General features: G+C 40.9%; 1 protein-coding gene across 1 annotated transcript in view; it reads left to right on the top strand.

The window, feature by feature from the left end:
• The first annotated feature begins 415 nt into the window (after positions 1–415).
• Positions 416–9,930, top strand: part of WDR33 (WD repeat domain 33) — a 72,241-nt gene continuing 62,726 nt past the window's right edge. The window contains exon 1 of the mRNA XM_068953954.1: positions 416–592. The gene's annotated coding sequence lies outside the window, so the exon portion shown is untranslated. The remainder of the gene's footprint in view (positions 593–9,930) is intronic.

The following is a 9,930-nucleotide window of genomic DNA, read 5'->3' as shown; positions in this document are numbered from 1 at the left end:
ATGGTTGTCTTTGAAATCCGGTAATCGGGATGGGAGAGGAAGGGAGGAGGGCTGAGAGAATTGTGCAACGTGCAATTACGTGGTAGAGCCGAGCAGCTGGGTATTTATTTGATGAGCGTTTTGTGTTATTTGCTTCATACTATTAACACTTCCCGGCCGGACGCGCCCAGGCGACCGCGGCTCCCGCGCACCGGCCGCCCCCGCCGCCGCCCGGCTCCTCGGTGCGCATGCGCGCGCCGCTTCGCGCCTCCACCTGCTCGGGGAGGGGTGGGGGGGCGGCCAGCTTCCGGCTGCGCACGCGCAGATTGCCTCACGGCGGACGGTGCGCGGAGGAAGCGCTCCCCCCTCCTCCCTGGTGCGCCTGCGCCCTCCCCGCCGCGCGGCCCCTGCAGGCGCGGGGCGCGCCTCTCGCGCCAGGGAGCGTGGTGACGTAGGCACGCGCGCCGCCCCGGTCGCTGGTGGGGGAAGGAAGATGGCGGCAGGCCGCGGTGGGGGTTCGTGAGGCGGCGGCGGCGGCTTCCGGGGCCGGGGGGACGAGGCGAGCGGCGAGGCGCCGGGGCGCGGAGTCGGCGTGCGGGAGACCAACTGTACGGTGAGTGCGGCTGGGGGCCGGGCCGCTGGCGGGGCTGGCGCAGGGGTGAGGCGGCTGGGAAACGCGGCTGCCTCCGCCATTTTTAGGCCGCGGCCGAGGAGCGGTGCGGCCGGGGCCGGGGCTGGGGCCGGGCGCGGCAGCGGCGGCGCAGGGGCGGCAGCGCGGGGCCGCCCGGGCTGCGGCGGCCCTGTCCGCGGGCAGAGCCGCCCGCGGGGCCCAGCTCCGCGGCGCCGGGCCCACGGGTTGGGGTGTGCTGGAGGGCTGAGGCGGCGGCGAGGCGCTGGGGGCAGGGAGCGGACAGGGGGCCCCCTCTCCTACCTGCGGCATAGGCGTCTGGCTGTGCCCTGCTCGCCCGTGTCTCTTAATCCTGCCTTTTTCTGCCTTTTTTTTTTTTTTTTTAATCTTATTGTTTTTCTTTCTGGCTTGGGTTTGAGCGGAGATCAAGCTGTGCCAGCTTGAAGACTCGGGAAGCCCTGACCCTTTTGGGGTAAACGTAGCCACGTGCAGCAGGCACTGGCTTGTTCTGGAGGGGCAAAAGGATTAATAACGCGGTGGCACGTTCTGGTGATCGTAACTCACTGGTACAAACTTACGCTTTGGGTAGCAAAATTAAGTGCTTAAAAAAAAAAGCACACACACACACGCTCCTGAAGAATCAGCATTTTTAATTGGAGGCAACTTATTAAATTTTGTATCTTCTTGAAAATTGACGTTATTTCTCTCTTGCTGACTAACTAGTAGCTTCTTTGCTCTGATGAGATAGCTGTGTGCTTTGAAATGCAGTATTTTGCAAAATTGGTACTCATTTGAGCATATCTTCTTGCCTTAAAAAGTAGTTGTGGGTAAGTAGTTCAGTACTGTTCTTGTGCCTCATCAAGTCCTCAGTCACAATTTCTGAGGACTATTTGGAAATCTATTTTTATTTCTAGATATTAGTCCCTTGCCCTTCTCCTTGCATAAGATGTTACCCTTTTGTATGCTCTTCCTCACTCAGGAACTATACTATTGTTCCTTTAGGGAAGGAAGTACTGCATGTGTCTTTGACAGACTTTGCAGTTTAAAAAAAAATCACAATATCGGTGTCCAAATATTTGGGGATTCCTGCCTCCTGAATTCTTTATCAGCTAAATAGACTTTACCTCTCAACAGTTGATCAGAATATTCTGATGTTATTCTTTAATGTAGAGTATTAATAATATAAGAATACTGATATAGGAATAGATAGTCATAAAATGTCCTTCAAAATCTGGTTCTTAACATCTGTTCAGTTTTGCTATAGCATTTCTAATGGGAGGTTCTCTGAAACTTAACTAAAACATTTAATTTTAGCACCTTCAGTATGATAAGAAACATTTGGCAAGTCTTTATATTGATTAGCTGTTTGTATTTCTGGAGTTCTTTGCCCATCTGCTCTACAGTTTAGAAGATATGTCTTTACATGATCCTGCTGCATTTCTCTGTTTCAGAAGTTGATGGAACTACAAAATTATATTAAGAGCTTCATTTTTGAGAAGTAAATATTAATATATGGGAAAACCAAATCTCTCTAAGCTGCAGAGAATTTTAGGTTGCTAGTAAATAGCATGTATTTAGGTAACAAGGTAAACTTCTATAGCTACTAAAACCTTTCGATCTAAATGTCAGGCACTAAATATCTGAAGTGTTGGTTCTCCATTGAATTTGTACTCTTTAAAGTTGTAGCAGAACAGCAACCAAAATACAGACATAAAGATTAGACTGTTTGGAACATGGAAATTGAAAAATTCTCGTCAGTTTTGTGTTCCTGCTAGCAACCGAGGTCAGGACAGGAAGTACTAGGATGATGATCTGAAACTGATTTGAGAATAGAGCTAATGATTAGAAATGCCTTTTTGCTGTAGCAAAAGAGGTCTTGATCTGGGAAGAGGATGAGAAAGCTCCCTATTTTCTTCCCATCTCTAACAGGTACCTTAGTCTTTTAACTCATCTGGGAGAAAAAAAAAAAAGAGCCACCATGGAGAAGTTTTTTCTGATGTGAGTAGGGCTATAGAAGGAATACAGTTAACTTTTTACTGCAACCATTCCAGAATTACCGTCCTTTTTTGCGTTTGCTGGCCCCAGGGCTGGTATCTAGGGAATTTCCATAGTTTTTACTAACACTGGAAATGAAAAGGATATTAACCTTGTGCGGATGTTAATCGCTAGCTTATTTTGGCAAATTATTCATTGTGCAGGAAAGAAGTTACTCACTTTTACAAAAGGAAGCTGAAGGTGTTAGCCGTAATGTATTTGTGAATTTTACAAAATTAGTTCTTGATAGTGTTTAAAAAAAAAAAAAAACCTTTGCAGTATTTTCATTTCTGATACTGTATCATTCTATTATTGCAGAAAGTTTTAATACTGATTAAAAATACAAATATGTGGTTTTCCTTGGTATAGTTTATTAAAAAATATCAATGACAAGTAAATAGTTAAATTGAACATTGTTAAAGCTTGGTGGGATCAAGAAAAGATCAAAAAATCTTTACACTGTTTTTTTTTCCTCATCATAGGGAATGTCTGAAACTAAGATCAGCAAAATAGACTTTTTTGATAACTAAACAGTTCTTGATTGTTTGTACTTTATTCATTTCCCTTCAATTTAGAGAATCCGTGATCTTTTTAAAATGGTCTAAAACTTCACAGCAATCCGTTCTTGCTCACTGGTATTTAAAAACTACTCGGCATTTAATGGAATGTCATTTCTGGTTCAACCTGCTCTCCACATTCTTGAGTGTACCAGTTGTTCAGTTGTGAAACTTGAAATGAAATGTGAGGTATATAGCTTACTTTCTTTGCTGGTAAATAGTTCTTCTGTTGTGCAATATTGCTTTTGATAACACTAGATATTCTTTAGTATAAAGAGTCTGTATGCCCTGTGATATGAAATATTGATTAAAATTTTTCTTCAGCAGCGCGCATCTAAGGCTTGTGGTAACGTAGGTTAAGGTTTATGTTGGGAAAAGGTAAGGCCTGAATGTGTCATAAAATGGTAGAAGCATGCCTTTTGTGGAGCTTGAGATTAGAAAAGGGGCGTACGTAGTTTAAAAGTCTTTTTTTCAAATTTCTTTCTCAGTTCAGCTTTAGCTTGCTGGTTTGAAAGTCTGAAGGCAACTTGGTCTAAATTAAAAACTCCAGAAACAAAGGCTGAAACTGTTGTACTTAGTAGCTCAAGCACAAATCAGGGACATGTGAGTTTAAATCCATGAGTCCTTGCTCAGGAAGTTTGCTACTACTGACTTGGTACGTTCCCTTGAGCTACTGTACTTTTTTTTGGTACAGTTTCTTCTTATTTGCTTAGAGTGATTACAATTACAGTTTGTAAGGCGCTTCTGAATGCCAAGTAATAGTATAGACTTAGTTTTAGGCTTTGAAACTAAGCTAACTGGTGTTGTTACTGTTTTTTTCCCTCTGATAATACTACTCTGTAGCAATTTATAACATGAAAGGAATGTGCATGCAGATTAATTCTGTGTAGCAAGAATAGCTATGGTCTACAAACACATCCCAGTTTATGTAGGAAGCTGTGTAGCTGTTCTTTACTAAAATAAACTATTCTTTAAAGATATCTAGTTGAACAGGAAAAGTAAATGCCAACCTGAACCACGTAGGATAAACTCAGGATTTAGATTGCTCTTATCACTCACCTGTAATTTTACCCAAAAGTTATTACCCCCGAGTTGAACAGTGTGTCAGGATAAGCTGAAAGCAGCTTTGTGACTAAAGGTATAGATGAGTTGAAACTAGTCAAAAATCTGTGTTCTTATATTGAAATGAATAAAACAGCCCTCATATGAAGAACTGAAGTCATCTGTGTCTCTTGAGATCGAGCATTTGTTTGAGATTTCTTGTAAATCATTTCCCCAAAGCCTGGAAAAATGCGTTACAAAAGAAAATATTAGCGTGCTCCTTTTTAAAGGGAAGCCAGTGACTGGGTAACAAGGAGTTTGTAATATTTTAAGAGTTTGGTTTAGTTCTGGTTTCACTGAAGTTTTGGCAACACAAAATGATTTTTATTTTACCATGGGGTATGAGTATTCATCCACAAATCTGAGTCTGGCAGGAGCTGCGCTTTGAGTTGGGTAAGTAACGTTGCCGCTCCAGCTGATGCAAGTGCTTGACTTCTAGGCTGGGGACTGTTTAATGGTGCAGCTCTACGCTGTCACGCTGTGAACTGTAGTTCTGCTGTCACCTAAACTGGCGTCGCTACCCAAAGCGGTAACTTCTCCTGCATCTAGCCACTTGTTTTCTTTCTGTGCCAGCGGAGGGCATTCAAGAACCCCATGATAAGTTGACTTGAGAAGCTGCTCTGGGCTTTGACTAACCTAGCAAAAAGGGTCTGTTAACACAGATCAGTTTGTTAGGTGGATGCCAACATGGTCATGTGAACGTTCACGTTGGCTAGAAGAAAGGGTGATAGAGGACAGGAACAAACAATTTGGAACATGGCAGGATTGCTTCTTTTGGTGTCAGCGTAATTTTAGGCTAGGATCAGGTCATGATGGAACTGGATCTCAGCAATCCTCTAGACTTCTCTCACAATGCTAAAGTTCACTCAGTAGCTGTCACTGCGTTTAAATTGTTTGATGGCAATGAGCAGCAGCACTTCCTAGCGTTCTCCCCACCTCCCCCCATCCCCTTGCCCCCAGGTAAAAATAACCAGCTGACCAGCTGAAATGCTTTGAAAATGCAAAACCAAAACCAGCTTTGAAAATGCTTTTCTTCTTATTGGCGCATGTTTGTAAGCAAACTGTTAAGTTTTTGGCAAGAGAGACACTACTACTAAAATTCTATTTCCTGATTGCAACACAGGAAAAATTATGGATTGCCCAAGACTGCAAGTCAGAGGACTGTGCAGGCTGAGTGAGTGAACGAGGGTTAATAATATATGCTCAGTCTGGAATGCTTGCGCTCTGTTCCTAAACTACAGAGTTTGGAGTTTGATTCATACATGAATCAATCATCAAACCTTATTTTTTGCACTCTCTTTCTACCTGTGGGCACAAACGTTTTTGTCTGTCTTCTCAGCAAATTTAAGCCTAATAAAAAAGCTTGTTCTTTTTCTAAGAATATTTTTCTTAGATCCTTGAGCAAAAGACTAGTCCACAGCTTGCAAGCTTTCTGTAGAGTATTAAGGTGAAGGTACTGGCCTAGAACTGTTGACTGTGCTTCTGCTTTTGCCAGGAAAGCTTGGTGATACTCTCAAGGCAGGCAATATGAGGTAGAAAAGAAATGTCAAGGGATTTTAGATGTTTGGAGAACTCTAGCTTTCAGAACGGAAGCTCTCCTGTGACATGCCCGTCTACCAAATTGTCGTTGTCCTGGGGAGCTTCGCTCTTTGTGTAATTGGGATAAGTCTTATACTGAACAGTCAATCTTTAAAAGGCTTTGTGCAGATTTGACCCATGTGAACTTGGATTTCCTTTGCTTAAAAAATATATTGGTAGAGAAGATGAACATGCATTTTTATTAAACAGTACTAAATGCCAAATATAAAGACTGTTTAGTAGGTTAAAGTAAACTTTAATCATAGTCTCTGAGCAGTGTTTATATGGCTTCTTAATATTAAACAGGTATTTGTATATCTGCTTATTCACATGGAAAAGCTAGAAAACATTAATGAGTTGTAGAAGAGATGACTGTGCAAGTCTAATTAAAAGCAAATGTTTTTCTAATTCATATTTGTTAATGCAGTTCTGATTTTTGAATTTAGTATTTGGTTTAAAAAAAAAATTGTTTCTTCTGTTTGTAGTGGTTATGAGATAGGCCCAGTTCCTGGGCCTAATTCTCTCTGTGATGAGCAAGCAAAATAAAATGTTTCTTAGTGAGGAAGGTCTACAGTTTTTAATAGTTATGCAGTTAGTTTTTTCCAGTGCTACGAGAAGTCTTAAGTTCACTTTCTTGAGTTTTATTTAGGTTTCTGTCCTCTCATTTTCTTTTCTTTCAGAAGCAGTGACTATGAGAAATAGGTGACCTAAGAGACGTAGATCATTTGCGCTGTGTGACTGCATCATATCATCCCAGAAATAATACTTACCAAAAAAAGTGAGATGTTCTTAAAATCTGGAATTAGCTGTGTGGGTTTTGAGTTATGTGAGCAAATGGTACATACAGCATCCATCAATTTAGAAAGTGCTATAGAACTTAAAATTGCTTTGTATAGAGGAATATCTACATTGGTTATACTCTAAAATAGCTGTGCTTCAAACAAAAGCTCTGCAAGAACCTGTTGCTTAACAAAACTGTTCTTAAACAAAAGTTCTGTTAAATGCTGAGAGGTTAAAACGACGATCGTTAGCACAGTTTGTTTATCATCAACATAAGCTTGTTCCTCATTGCATGAAACGCTTTCTAGCCTGGCAAGTAACAAATAGAGGGGTTATGCATTCATCTTTCACATCAAACTGTGGCAAAGCTCACATACGCTAAACTTTTGAATCTTAAATGGAGCAGATGTTAGGAAACTGCAGTTTTGAATTCTGCCTTTATTCAGATAAATTCTGCCAGTGGCATTATCTTACCTGATCAAAATAATTTAGTGTTGTTTTCTTTCACTATTTCCATAACTCAGTTATTGGGTTTTTTTTTTTTTTGAAACTTGACTTCTCTGATTCACCAGCGAGTCTAGTTGAGATAATTCATAAATCATCATAGTTCATTATGCTTGTCTTCAAATTCACAGGGAAAGAGACTCAGTCATATGCTTGCCCTGACTTTTACCACCCTAAAATCTGACATTTTAAAGAGATTTGTGGGAGCGGAGTGGGAACTTGTCTTGCAGTTTGAAAATGCATTATTTGGAGTTTCATATTTTCCTTGCTCTTGAGGAGTTAATGATGAATGCAGGTTCCTTTACTTTGTTTTTTTAATCCCCTCACCATCTTTCTACAATACATCTCATGAGGGAAGACTGTGTATTTAGTCTTGAGGTTAGTCAACACCAGCATTTGCTACATAGTCGAAAAAGGCAGCCTATCAGTATGATTGCCAGTGTGCTACAGTTGAAAACTTTGGTGCTAGGAGCAAATGGTGGTGTCCAGGACTGAAAAATGGGAAGTGTCTCTCTCTAGTGCCTGTCCCAAAGGCCTTGCTTAAATAAGTGCTTTCTGCAACTCCATCAATAATGGTGAACATTGTTAATGTAAGAAGTATGGTTTGAGTTTTTCTGGCAGGATCCATAAAGGGTCATTTAGCAGCATTGTATGATTTAGTAAAGTTTGAACCTTCCTTTCCAATCCTGCTACTCTTGCTTAAGGGGAGATGCCTCCATTAGCTGTGTCTGGGTTTAGCAGCTGTAGGTATTAATTTGCAATTTTTCTATAAGCATACCTGCTAATTTAACTGCTTGCAAATCTTGGATTTTGGTTGGGATGGGGAGCAACAAACACTTTCATCTTGGATAAATCTTTGTGCCTCTTCTACATAGGTTTATCAAAAGAGGAACAAAAACATTTGAAAACATTTTTGGCTATTGCAGGAAAAAGGGGTATGTTATGCAGCGTTTATTTTACAGTGTGCTTGTAACAGTGTTTCGAATCTTCTTTTCTTGCATTGTCCACGTGAAGAAAGTGAGTAACCTTGACCTGTGAAGGATGCTATGGGACAGAGCCCCTGAACTCTCACAACCTCTGCTTCCGTGTGTGAATTAGCCAGCATGTAGAAATGGATGGGAATTGCTTTGAATGTTAAAATATCCAATCAAATAGAAAGAAGTTCCATCCTTTTGAAAAAGTGTCTGCTGAAGAATAAAATCTTTTTGGAGAGAGCAGTAGAAAAGAATCTTTTGAATGCTGTTAATAACTGCTGAAAAACAACTGATCTTTAGCTTTTAATTCTGATCTTTTTTTTTCTTGGACTTTCATGTACTTCTCACTTCCCATATAAAGGCACCTTTTTCACATGATTACATATGACAGTGCTGTTTCCCTTCCTCTTACTCCCCCTTCTTGTCTTCAGTTTCTTAGTAATGGAAACTCAAAACACTATTCTGCTTTTATTTGGCTGAGAAACTGGGATGGCAAACAGTGCGGCTTTGTCAAAAGACAAACTAAAGAACGCTAACCGTGTAACACTAAAGAAAAAAGAGTGTTCTTTTTAGTCCCGTAGTAAAGATTTTCTTAATTCTTTTCCCTTTATAATTTCAGCGTTTGCTTTTACATAAAAGTTGCAAGAATTATGGAGATGTTTTTGTTAAGCATTCCACAGATAACGTTTATGAGAGGTGAAGGTAAATCTCTTACAAGCTAGAGCTGTTATTAACAGCTAAACTTACAAAAAAGGCTTTGATATCTTCTTATCAGTGTTAAAAGTTACAACTGTGAGTTGCTCAAAGTTACTTAGCTTTGATATGTTAAAATATATATTTGTTTCATAGTGTGAACAGACTCACGCTATCTTTAAATTCTACCGCAGCCATGAACAGCTTGTTCTCTTTATCATGGCAATTCTCAGTAGATGGCTTCTGAATCAAAGATACTGATTACCCTGTTTCCCTACGGTAAGTTAGTTTTGTCCTGCAAGCTGCAGTGGTCCTTCTAGTCCTTTTTCCCTGTGCTGCTCATAAAGTTCCCTGAAGATTTCTTTTTGTTTGTTTGTTTTGTTGTAGTTTATTTTCCTTCCTCTGCTGTTTGTGTGTTTGATAAAGTGAGGGCAACTGTGGAGTTGTCTCCTGTCAGGAGCTGGGTGTAGACAAAGAGAAGCATAATGGCAGTATTTCTTCCATACAGTACCTAAATCATAATTTGTCTCTAGAATCCAGTAGACTTCCAGCTCAGTCGTATTTGAGATGAGAAGAAAAGGTGATGACAGCCAAGGGCGTTGGGGTTTATGTATAGTAAGCGCTGTAGTCAGGAGGGACCTTGATACGCTTGAGAACTGAGCCACCAGACCCCTCGTGAAGCTCAGCAACGAGACGGGGGGGTTTCAGTCGGTCAGGATGAATTGCAATTATTTAGTAACTCACAGTAGTAAAAGACAGTCTGGGTCTCAATCTAAATGCAGCTCTTGATGCATGTCAAGCAAGTGGCAAGCTGAAGGAACATATAGGTAATTTAGGGGGGAAAAGATATTGTTTTACTATTTTAAAAGTTAATGACAGATATTGCAAGTAAGTTTTGACTTGAAGCAAAACTATCAGATCAATAACTGAAATCATGGCAGCAGACCAAATTCTGTGCGTCTTCTAATTGAGTTTTAAGTGAAGCCCAGCAAACGTCCTTGTATTGCAGTTGCTTCCGTGTTTGTTTTGAAGTGCGACAAGAAACACGCTGTACAAACACTCCTTTGCCTTTTTGGGGATGCGGAAAGGGAATGGTACTAGG

This window comes from Struthio camelus, chromosome 9 (genome assembly GCF_040807025.1).
Source record: "Struthio camelus isolate bStrCam1 chromosome 9, bStrCam1.hap1, whole genome shotgun sequence".
NCBI lineage: Eukaryota > Metazoa > Chordata > Aves > Struthioniformes > Struthionidae > Struthio > Struthio camelus.
This window is presented reverse-complemented; position numbering and strand designations above follow the sequence as displayed.